Source organism: Notamacropus eugenii, chromosome 2 (assembly GCF_028372415.1).
Source record: "Notamacropus eugenii isolate mMacEug1 chromosome 2, mMacEug1.pri_v2, whole genome shotgun sequence".
NCBI lineage: Eukaryota > Metazoa > Chordata > Mammalia > Diprotodontia > Macropodidae > Notamacropus > Notamacropus eugenii.
In genome coordinates this window covers 504883113-504896298 of record NC_092873.1, presented here as the reverse complement: position 1 = coordinate 504896298, position 13186 = coordinate 504883113, and positions in this window count along the sequence as shown.

Here is a 13186-nt window from a genome sequence, read left to right as displayed (position 1 = left end):
CTTTGGTCCTTTCTAGCACTCTGTGACCCTAGGAGATCCCAGCTGCCTTCTTCATGTGGGGACGGGGGGTCATATCAGGGGCCCTGGTTGCCCAATCTTCCCTAGTCGATATCTCAACCCAGTGGGGCTGGGGTCCCAGCTCACTGAGACACACAAGGGTTCATTTGGTCTAGTGTTAAAGGTCACTTAGGTCCAGAGACCTCCTCAGTTGACTGGCCAAACTCAGGTGAAAATGACCAGCAGCTCAAGCCCAAGCTGGCAGGTGGCAGAAGAGACACACTCCTTTGGTAGGGGGCATTCCTCCCTGAAATCTTTCCTGGAATGGGCAACCACAAGAGCACCATATCCACACCTTTAGAACTGGATTCAAATTTAGCAATCATATCCTGATGGGCTTGGAATCCAGTCATGTGAGGACAACTTGAAGGAATGGGACACAATCAACCTGGAGAAGGTTTAGGGGGACCCAGGTGCTGGCTCCACATAGTTAAAGGACTGTTTTGTGGAGAAGGGGGTCACACTTGTTTTGATTGGCCCTAGAAGACAGAAGAGGAGTAGTGGGAGAAAGTTAACAAAAGCCAAAGGTAGGCAGATAGATTAGGAAAGACCTCTTGGAACCGTGAGAGCTGCCCTGGGCTTCCTTGGAAAGTAATGAGCTCCTTATCACTGCAGGTCTTCAGGTGGAGGTGGGTGGACCATGGTCCCCTTCAACAAAAAGCCTGCCATGAAAAGAATGGCAACTTAGCAGCTGCTTCTGTTACAAAGAATGAGGAGGGAAAGGAGTTACTTTTCTTTCTTGAGGCAGCCAAGTGTGCAATAAAGAGAAAGCCAGACTTGGAGTCAGGAAGATCTGAGTTCCAATTTGGCCTTAGACAGTAGCTGTGTGACCCTAGGCAATTCACTTATCCTCTGTGTGCCTCAGTTTCCTCAATTGTAAAATGGAGATAATACTAGCACCACCTCCCAGGGTTGTCGCAAAGGTAAAATGAGATAATATCTGTAAAGCACTGGGGACCTGGTACATAGTAGGCTCTCTATAAACGGTTTTAACTGTCATTGTTATTATTTAATGAAATTCAAATTAATTCAATTCAGTTGAATTAAAGTTCATGAATGCCTCAAGAAGGCTCCCAAAATCAATCAATCTGAGACAAAATTGATGAGAGGGGAAGGATGAGAAAATCCTTAAGAATGCCGTAAGAAAACAGTCAAAATATGTCCGAGTAATCCCCCTCAGAGTACAGGCATGACCATATCATTGCCCCTCCTCAGTAAGCTCCGGTGAGTCCCTATCACCCTCAGGATCAAAGGCAAAATCCTCAGTTTAGCATTCAAAGCCCTTACGACCAAGAGCCCCTGATCCTGATACCAGCACCTTTTCGGTCTTCTGCTTCTTCCATGCCACCAACATGCTTTGTGATGGAGTGACTCTGGCCTCTGGGCTGTTCTTCAAGCAAGACATTATACCTCCTGAATCATGGCATTTTCACTGGCTGGAATACTCTCCCTCCTCTTGGCTCCCTTTAAATCTCAGCTAGAATCCCACTTTCTACAAGAAACCTTTCCCAGGCCCCCTTATGAGGGAAGGCTAATGTCTTCCCTCAGAGGCAGCCTCTAGTTCACTGTATGTAGTTGGTGGTTGTAGACTCAGCTCCGTGAGGGCAGGGAATGCCCTTCTTTGTATCCCCAGTGCTTAGCACATAGTAGACACTTAATAAATGTTCACTGATCAGGAGAACATTGCACACAGCAACAGCAACATGGTGTGATGACCAATTTTGATAGACTTAGCTCTTCTCAGCAATGCAAGGATCTAAGACAACTCCAAAAGACCTATGATGGACAATACATCCACATCTAGAGAAAGAGCGATGGAGTCTGAATGCAGATGGAAGCAGAGGATTTTCACTTCTTGTTTTTGTTTTTTCTTGTTCACGGCTTTTCCCTTTTGTTCTGATTCTTTTACAACATGACTAATGTGGAAATATGTTTAATATGATTGTACATATTTAACATATCAGATTGCATGTCGTCTTGGGGAGAGGGAAATTTAGAATTCAAAATCTTATAAAAGTGAATGTTGAAAACTAAAAATAAATAAATAATTTTGAAAACCAATAAAATGAGATCTTAAGAATTAAAAAAAAATGTTCATCGACTGACTGGTTCAGAAGTAAGAGATGAGAGGCCAAAGGCTTGGCAGTGGGCCGCATATCAATTCAATAAAGTACAAATACTTTGACAAGAGAGCCAAATATTGAAATTAATCACAAAAAATGAAATTAATTCTACTCCGACTTTTGGGATTCTCTCATTTAACATTAACACACATCCCTTTAGACTTCTTGCTCTCTCTCCCTTTTATTTTAGGTAGTATAGGTTAAGTGAGTGGGTTAGGGGGGCTGGATTTGAACTCAGGTCCACCTGACTCCAGAGCTGATGTGATAACCATCTTGCCCCCTGACTGCCTCGGACAGACTGATCTTTCCATCTTCAGGCACTCAGAGAAACTTGGCTCCTCAGAAGACAATGCATACTTAGCCATCCTTTCCAGCACTGGTTACAACTTCTGGAATGCCCTCAACTCCTTTGCCATTGTGGAAGAATTAGAATACTCTCCATTCTGTATCACTACTTCCAGACTCTCCCTCTCCCACCATCACTCTGAAGTTAACCTTCCCTCCTTTGAGGTTCATTCAATCCATATTTACAACCCAGTCGAATTCCTGGTGGTTATTCTCCATTGACACTCAGAACATTCTCTATCTCTCTGTCTCTGTCTCTGTCTGTCTCTCTGTCTCTCTGTCTCTCTGTCTCTCTGTCTCTGTCTCTGTCTCTGTCTCTCTCTCTCTCTCTCTCTCTCTCTCTCTCTCTCTCTCTCTCTCCATTTCAACCCTTGATCTCGTAGTAGGAGACTTGGAAGGCAAAGCACTAACATCTTTGGGGATAGGGAAGGTCATAAAAGGACAGCTGCCAAACGTGGCACTTAAGCAGAGTTGCAAAAAAAAAAAAATAGATCATGAGGCAGAGATAAGGAGGAGGAACATTCTGGCATAGGGGACAGTCAGTTCAAAGGCTGGAGCCAGGGGATGGAGTGCTAGGTGTGAGAAACAGCAGAGTGGTTCATGGAGGAGAGCAAAGTATGTAAGAACACAGGAAAGGGAGGAGGAGGCCAGGCTTTTAAGAGCTTCAACTGACAGAGAAGTTTGCTTGTAACTATCAAGGCAATGTGTGCTTGAGTGGGAAGGTGATGTGGCTGGACCTGCATTTTAAAAAGATCCATTTGAAGCAGTGAAGGCTGGCCTGGAGGAGGGATTTGAGACAGGGAGACCAACCAGCAGGCTACTAAAACATTCTGAGTGAAAGGTGAAGGCTACAGTTTCAGCGATGATGTGAACAGAAAACACACATGTGAAATACTGTGGGACAAGGAAATGACAAGATTAGGTAATAGTACCTGGCACAGACTAACTGCTTAATAAATAAAGACCTTATAGATCTGATTGGATCTGTGGACTGAATTCAAGTAAGGATTCAAGGGTGACACCTGCTTTGACAGCTTGAGCAGCTGGGAAGATGGTGGTACCTTCCACAGAACTGGAAAAGGGGAAGGATTTGAGGGGAAAGAGAATGAGTTTGAGTTGTGGCTGTGTTGAGTTCAAGATGCCCATAGACCATCCAGTTGGAATGTCCAGTTGGCAGTTAGAGACTGCTCTGGTGACAGGACTTGCTGAGGTTAAACCTAACTCTGCCTACAGGGCCAGAAGTTGCCCCAATTCTGTATGGCTATGGATGCAAGACTACTTCTGAGAGAACAGAGCTTGTATTCAGGTTCAGCCAGAGGTTTCCATAGACTCCAGGGCTTCACAGGGGTTTGCATAGACAGGTATTGGTCACTTTCCAACTCCTGAGAGGCCCCTTGACCCTCACTCCTATGTCAGAATGTAGCCTGAGCATAGATGTCTGAGGTATTTAACCTCCACAGGAACCCAAACCACTGTCTGTCCCCCTGCTCCCTTCCCCTCACCTTTTGTGACTAGACACACACCAGGGCCTGTTAGGCTCTTTTTCTTCCTGAGTGACCTATCTCCCCTCAGGCTTCCTTTTTTTTCAACCTTACTTCCCCTGTCCAATTTCATTCTTCTTCATATGTGACTCTGTCTCCTACCCCCAAACCTTTGTACTGACTGTGCCCATGTCTGTAAAGTCCACTTCTCTAGTGCCTTTCCCCGGTACCTTCTACTGACTTTGCATGTACCCATCTTGGTATAGAAGCCCTAGAGATCAGCATATTCTAGTAGTTAGACAGTCCTTGCTGCCTTTCTATGCAAACTCCTAGAAGTGCTTGAAGTCCCTGTCTGGAACTGAAAAAGAAAGTCTCTTCTCTCCATCCCAGGAGGAAAGAAGAGCAGGAGTCTCTTAAGAAACGAGGTGTGTACAAAGTGAGTATTCTAGAAGCTTGGAAGTCCCCAATGCCAGTCTGTGCAAACCCCTGTGAGTCCCTGGAGTCTATGGAAACCCCTGGCTGAACCTGAATACAAGCATAATCTCTACTTCTCTCCATCCCAGATGGAGGGAGGAGTGGAAATCTCCAGAGACAAGAAAAGTATACAAACTCACTGAGGGAGCTGATATCCATGATAGGGAATGAAGGCATTGGGGACACATACCTGGCGCCCAGGTGGTTTCCAAATCTTCTCAGTTCCACCTCCACATTACTTACACCTGTTCCCTTCTCTCTACTTACACAGCCACCACTGCCATTTCAAGCCCTCAACACCTCTTACCTGGATTATTGCAATAGTGTCCTAAGCAAGCTTCTTGGGGCATGGCTATGCTCACACCTATCTAAACTGCATCACACTCCTACCTAATGACTCCCTTCCCTGTTAGCTCTAGAATCAAATAGAAGCCCCTCTATCTGGCCTCGAAAGTCCTTTCCAAATTGGCTTCTGCCTATCTCTCTGCTCTATGGGCCAGTCAAACCAGCCTCATACATGATCCTACATCTCCCATCTCTATGCCTTTGCACTGGCTTTCCCTGCCTCCCTCTGACTCTCAGACTCCTTGATTTCCTCTGAGATTCCCCTGAAGTGTCATACCTACCTGAAGCCTTTCCTGATCCCTCCAGGTGCTAGTGCCCTCTCCACCCCCATCCCCACCCCATCACCATTGTGAATATGTATCTACATACATGTCCACTCTGGCTAGTGTGGGAGCTTCTTAAGTGCAGGGCTTGTTCCAGATTTGATCTTGGTATCCCTAGCATCATGCACAGGATCTGGCAAACAGTAGCCACTTAATGTTTATCTGTTGATTGATAGGGATAACCCACAAATGGAAAAGAGCAGCCTTGGTCCAAGAACCAGTTTGAAGGACCTGAGTCATTGTAACGTGTAGCATGAGTGAAACACAACAGTGAAATGGGGGAGTGTGTGTCTAGGTGGGCTCCGCCTCATTCGAACACGGGGTCTCTATGACCCTCTCACTGTGTAAGGTCCAATGAGCAGATGGGCACAAAAGGACTGCGTTGTTCCAGGATTATTGTGGTTATGCCTTTATCAATATACACTGAAACTACAAGTATTGCCTCCATTTTAAGAATCTCCTTTCCTAAATAGTAGAAACTTCAGAACTATCTGAATCCTTTTGGATTCCATGTTAATAGTTGCTGTCTTTAATGATGAACAGAAAGCTTTCAGAAAAACCTGGAAAGACTTACATGAACTGATACACAGGGAAATGAGCAGAACCAGAGCACTGTGCACAGCAATAGCAATATTGTACAATGATCAACTGGGAAAGGCTTAGCTTTCTCATCGATACCATGATCCAAGACAATTCTGAAGAACTTATGATGAAAAATGCCATCCACCTCCGAAGAAATAACTGATGGATTCTTTATCTTTCTTGATTTTTTTTTGTCTGTTTTCTTTTACAACATGATTAACATGGAAATACATTTTGCATAACTGTACATGTGTAACATATACATGAAATTGCTTGCCTTCTCAGTGAGGAGGTCAGGGAGGTTGGAAGGGAGAGAATTTGAAACTCAAATTTTTTTAAAAAAGAATGCTAGAAATTGTTCTACAACTCAGGAGCACCTTTGTTTTCATGGTCTCATGGGAATCTCTAGGATCCCCTTCCTCATCAGGTGTTGATTCATTTTCCTTTCTCTTGCAATGCTTGGTCATAGATGCCTCATCTCTACACAATCTAGAAGCCATCTTTCCTTTCGCTATTAATATCTTTCCTATTGGTTTATCTGCTTGTGCTTGTGTTTTGTTTCTGCTGAGATCTTGGGTAATTTCTCTATTTTCCTAATGCTGGCTTTCTATCTCCTTCTGTTTTGATGCTGGTTTCCCTGGGGGCTGCCCCTCAAAGCCTACTTCCATATGGAGTGATTCATGATTCACCTGCATCAGTCTCTGCTTCAAGTGACTTCTGGGAGGCAGAACTGGCCCCAGATGGATGCTGGTCTCTGCCTTAATAGAGTGCTGCATGGCAGAAGTGCACACACATACTGCCCCACTCCTCTGTTCTCTGCTCTGGGGCTGAATTCTTTTGTTTCTGTTGTGGCACAGAATACTGTCATGATGTTTGGATATATGTCTGGGGTAGGGAATATTAGAACAGTAGAGTTGAGCTCTGTTGAGGCAGCTGGGTGACCCAATGAATAGAGTGATGGACCTGGAGTCAGGAGGACTCTTCTCTCTGAGTTCAAATCCAACCTCAGACACTTACTGTGTGATCCTGGACAATTCACTTCACCCTGTTTGCCTCAGTCTCCTCATCTATAAAGTGAGCTGGAGAAGGAATTGGCAAACCACTCCAGTATCTTTGCCAAGAAAACCCCAAATGAGGTCACAGAGTCAGACCTGACTAATCGACAACCACCACCAGGCTCCTTTCCCTATCCTGGATTTTTTGTTTACCTCAAAAATAAGAAGACACATATTCCTAATGAATTTCATTTTACTAGATTTAGTCCAATGTTCTCTCTGGCCTGTCATGATTTTTTTGAATTCTGACTCTATTACTTATCATCTGTGTTTGTTAGATAATCTTCTCTTCCAACCTGGTGTCATCAACAAATCTGATAAGCCTGCAAGTCTATGACAAAAATGTTCCAGGTATCACAGAACCAAGCAAAGATCCCTGGGGCACATCACTGGAGACCTCTAGATGCCAGTGAACCATTACAATTAATGAATAATCTAGCCAATTCTGAATCCATCCAATGGCATTGTCTCATCTCCATCGTTCTATCTTCTCCACAAGAAGGGTATAAACACTTCATCAGAAGCTTTGCTAAAACCAGAATAAATTCTCCCTACAACATGGTGCTCATGTGCTAGTGAAACAATCATGTTCACAAAGGAAAGGAGCCAAGTGTGGTAGGACCAGTTCTGGATGAGGCCAGATTGGCTTCCTTTGCTAGAGGTTTGACAACAGCTAGATCATTTAATGATCTCCTCTAGAATTTTCCAAAGAATCCAAATCAAACTCACTGGTCTCAAGCTTGCAGACTTTCTTCTCTTTCCTTTTGTGAAAACTGGGACCACATTTCCCCCTCTCTGACTTTGCAGCTCCACCTTCCCCAATCTCCATGATCCCTCACATGTCACTAACAGGGTCTCAGCTATCCTAGCTGTTACTTCCCTGCTTGACTTCATTCAGGGCAGGCCAGTACTCTCTCACGTCTCCCTGGTTATCACAGGTATCAGGTGCTTTTGTTCTGTCATTTCCTTTTTTAAACAAATTTACTTTTAACATTCATTTTAAATGTTGGGTTCCAAATTCTTTCCCTCCCTCCCCCACTTCCTTACTCATTGAGAAGGCCCAGCAACATGCTATCAAGTAAAGTCATGCAAAACATATTTCCATATTACCCATGCTTAATAAAAAAATTTAAAAGCAAGAAACATTAAGAAAGTGAAAAAAAATCTGCTTCAATCTGCACTGAATTCATCAGTTCTCTCTTTGGAGATGAATTCTCATTTCCAATGTAAAGAACATCTACCTTTGTAGAGAAAACAAAGACAAAATAGCAATCAGGTGACTCTAACCTTCTCTCTGTTTCAATTAGCATCATCATCTCATTGGTCCCAGCAGTCATCCCAGCACTTCTCTAGTCCTTCTCTTTTCCCCAGGATAGCTTAAAAAAGTGAACTTTTCTTTTGTTGGTTTCCTTTCCAGCCTCAGCTTGCCCAGAGCTTTAGCATTTCTGACATTATTTATGCCCCTCTCTTATATCCATCTTCTGTTACCTTGCCTTGTTTTTGTCGTCTTTAAATTCTGAGTTGGCCAGGGAGATCCCCCTGTGCATCCACATCAGCCACTTCAAATCATCTTTGTCTTTGCCATATGAACAGTCCAGAGTCTCTTCCTATCATGCAGTTCCTTGACAGCATCCTTTACGCCAGTTCTTTTTCAAAGGTCTCCTATTGATCCCCCACATGCCTCTCCGTGGCCTTTTGTGTGATAATCATTTGTAATTGCTGAGAAACCATTGTGTTCTATGTCTCCCTACTATTTAGCAACACTGGCAGAATATTAGTGTTGAAAAGATGGACCTTTATTTTCATGAAAAGCTTGGAGTCACTGAAGGACTTTGCAATTTCCAGAAGTCAATCCAGCTTGCTCTCCTCCACCTGATTAATTCTGGGTCCAGCTTGTTGTCCTTCTCCACTGTCTGTTCCAGATATATGTATTTCTGGGCAAACTCTTTGGAGGTTTACATCCTTCAGGTGCAACTTGAAACTTATACAATACAAAAAGCTATTAAACTGTATGTACCCTTTGACCCAGCAATACCCACTAGGTATATCCCAAAGAGGTCAAAGAAAGAGGAAAAGGACTCATATGTACAAAATTTTTATAGCACCTGTTTTTATGGTGGCAAAGAAACTGAGAGTATGCCCATCAACTGGGGAATGGTTAAACAAGTTATGGTATATGAATGTGATGGAATACTATTATGCTCTAAGAAATGATGAAGGGATTGGTTCCAGAAAAACCTGAGAAGACCTGTATAAACTGATACAAAATGAAGTGAGCAGAAACAAGAGAACAAGGTACACAGTAACAACAACATTGTAGTCAACTGTGAAAGAGTAACTGACGAACACAATGATGGACCACAATTCCAAGGACTGATGATGAAACACGCTATCCACATCCAGGTACAGAACTGATAGATTCAGAGTACAGAGTACAAGGAAGCGTATTTTCTTTTTTCCTTCTTCCTTCCTTCCTTCCTTCTCTTTTCTTTCTTTCTTTTTTGGAACATGGCTAATGCTGGAAGTTGTTTAGTATGACTATAACTATTAATAATAACTTTTGTTTTTCTTGCTTTCTCATGAGGGGGAAGTTCAGAGAGAGTGGGAGAGAATTTGGAACTAAAAAGAGGATAAAAAAAGTTTCCATGCTTTAAAGGAAAAAAAGAAAGGGAGAGGAGGAGGGGAGAGAGAGAAAAAGAGAGAGAAAAGAAGAAAGTGAGAGAAAGAAAGAAAAAAGGAAAGGAAAGGAAGGAAGGAAGGAAGAAAGAAAGAAAGAAAGAAAAAGAGAGAAAAATCTAGACAATAGATGGTCCTCATCCACTTGATCTTTTCTATGTGGATGGTAAAACTAAACCTAACTTTGAGGGGTTATGGGTCTCCTCCAGGAGGCCCTGCAAGCCCCTTCCAGGGCTTGATACCATCAGTAAAGTGTCATTCACAGACAGGAACACCTAGACAACCTCATCATCCGCTTGAAGAGAATTTCTCCTTGACTTGGACTCTGAGCTAGATCCCTTCTGTCACAGACTCACATCCCTTTGGTGTACATGAATGTCCGTATCTGATGTCCCACCTGATGTTTCTTATTAGAGAGTGACTGAACATGTTATAGCTGATGTGATACACTATACATTGCTGAATATCACTTAGTTAATAAATACTTATTAATACTTACTATTGACTACCTACACAGCCCCTGTGCCGAGCACTGAGGCTATAAAGAAAGGCAAGGGACAGTCCCTGCCCTTGGGGAGCTCACAATCTAATGGAAGACCTGCTTGTTTGCTCTTTCTCTTCTTACCAAAGATGATGGCCTGTATCATGTAGAGCTGGCTCTCCTAAAAAAACCGTGTAGATGGAAAAGTAAAGTCAGTAGGTCATGAAGGTTAGTAATTATTGATGTTCTGAAAGCCATGTTATTGCACTATGAATTATATGGTTTGAGATTTTCTTCCACACTTTTGTAATTTTCCCTTCCTTGTACATATGTCCCCTAAGGCTTTCACAATTGTGTCACCCTCAACATGGATCTCCTCTGCATACACTCGGCCCAATCCAGCATCTTTTTCCCACCTTTGTTCTATTTACTGCCATTTCCACCTCTCCAAAAAGCATATGTAGGATCAGGGGGCCCAAAGGTAGTGGTTCTCATGCCTTTTTAAACAAATTTTTGCAGGTCTTTTCCTTGTTTCTTCTATTTGAGGCCCTTTCTCCATTTTTGTCTTTGAACACCACATTGCTAAAGGTTGGATCTCTTGCCAAGCTTTCCTTAAACTGATTTTGCCCTCTACTGTTTCTCTCCACATTACGAAATGATACTTCTAATCATCCAAGATCCTTCTTTGTAAGATTTTATAGACAAGGTTACAGTCTAACCTGATGTTGCCTTTGGCAGCTTTCTCTGTTGAGTAATGTTTGTTGCCAGAGGCCGTTTGAGACCTTTTTGATCTCCATGTTGTCATAATTGATCTACATCATTTAAACTTCTCTATAAAATTGTTAGAGTCAATATCGATGTCTTGTCTTCTGTCCATTTCCCATGTTTGGTTACCAATTATTTGTTAAGATAGTTCAGGTTTGAATTGTTTCAAGTGTATGTCATCTCTTTTTCTCATTCTTATTCTTTCTTTATTGCAGATGAGCATAACTTCTTAATAAGTACCACTCTTTACTATCCTGTTTCTCTTCAGTAAGGTCGGCCTGCCAAGAGCTGTGGTCCAGCCATGAGTTTCATCCCACCAAGTAGGTCTCGTTCCTCCCCTATTATCAGTACCTTTTTTTCCTTTTTCTTGTTACTTGAACTGTGGCTCCTGATCTTCAGGCTTTTGAAGCTACAGGTAGTGCCACCAGCATTTTTCTGGCATTTTTTCCTTCTTGCGAGTTTCTCACTGCTAGTCTTCTTTTACTGATGTTACCCTTTACAGCGTCTGGCTTCCATGGAATGGGTGGAGAGAGGGAGTGTAGGACGTCACATACAGCTTTCTTTAGCCCTTTTCCCTCTTTAATGAAAAGGAGATCATAAAACACGTTCTCACAACCTGATAATGAAGCCCCTTAATCAGGCTGGTGGGATTATGGGACATCAGCCAATGATACCACACAGGGGACTTCTAAGGAAGAGCTGAGAGGATCACCCAGCACCTGAGGTCACTCTTCATCTTTCTCCTTGGGCCTTTTACTAAGTGCAGCATGGGGCAGCAGAGGATGTATTGGCAATGACACTTGAATTCAACCTGAAAGGGAAATTCAAGGATTTGCTTCCTAGATCTAAATTCTCCAGCTGATGAGAGGATTGGGAAGGTGAGCATTTCAAAGAGCCCACGTGCAGCATTGAGTTGAGTGAGTTGGTGTGAACTTTTGAGATCTGGTGCTAGGAAGTGGGACTGTATGATGTGGGAGACACAGAGTTATCTCCGTACCTCTGACAGGGAGTCACTGACTACTGCTACACTTGTCATCTTATGATGGTTTCTGGGTGATCTCTCACCTTCCAGTGCTTAATTTTATTCTACCTTAGGGAGCTGTTTCCTCCTCAAAGCCTCCCTCTCCTTCTTCTTTGGCATGAGTCCTTAATTCATAATTCATAAACTGAGTCTTTAGCAATGCATTTAGGATTCAGATATATTTGAAATACATTTGTTGTTGTTGAGTTGTTTCAGCCATATGGCAAAGATTCGGGAGTAGTTTGTCATTTCCTTTTCCAGCTCATTTTACAGAAGAGGAATGAAAGCAGACAGCGTTAAGTGACTTGTCCAAAGTCATGTAGTTAGTGTCTGAGGCTAGGTTTGAACTCTAGTCCTGATTCCAGGCCCAGAACTCTATGTACTGTACCTTCAAGCTGCAACTTGAAATACATATTCATTAATTTACCAGATACTGACTTGGAGGATTCCTTGACCATCATACATTCTCCTTTACCAGCCAAGAAATCACAGATTAACATAAGAAGTCTGAGGATTTAAGTAGCCTTTATTAAAGGGACTCCTAGAAAGATCTAGAATTTACCCCAGAGGGCAAATTTTGCATTAAACAAATCAAGAACAATATATCTATAAAAGAAAGGGAAAACATGTCAAAAGTACGTTTGTCAGTAATAGTAATCAAAATAATCTGGTGCTGCCTAAGAAATAGAGTGCTGAATCAGTGGAAGAGATTAAATATACAATACACACCATAAATGACCATAATAATCTAGTGTTTGATAAACCCAAAGACCCACGCTTTTGGGTCAAGAAATTACTCTTGAACAAAAACTGCTGGGGAAACTGGAAAGCAGTTTGGCAGAAACTAGGTATAGACCTAAGTCTCATACTGTGTACTAAGATAAGGTCAAAATGGGTATGTGATCTAGAAATGTTTTCCTTATAAATAATATTTTATTTTATTATAATTTCATTTTGTTTGTTTATATTTATTCACAGTTTATATTTTAATATCATATTTTATTCCCATTTTATTTTTCCCAATTACATGTAAAAATAATTTTTAACATTCTTTTTTAAAATTTTGAGTTCCAAATGCTGTCTTTCCTTCCCTTTCCTCCTTCCTCATTGAGAAGGCAAGAAATTTGATACATGTTATACATGTGCAATCATCCAAAACATATTTCCATATTATTCATGTTGTGAAAGAAACCCCACAAAAATAAAGTGAAAAATAGTATTCTTTGGTCTCTATTCAGACTCCATTTAATTCTTTCTGTACAAGTAGATGGCATTTTTCACTGTGAGTTCTTCAAAATTGTGTTGGATTATTGTATTGATCAGAGTAGTTAAGTCTTTCACAATTGATCATCATTACAATATTGCTGTTACTGTGTACAATGTTCTCCTGGTTCTGCTCACTTTACTTTGCATCAGTTCACAAAAGTCTTCCCAGGTTTTCTAAGAGCATCCTGCTTA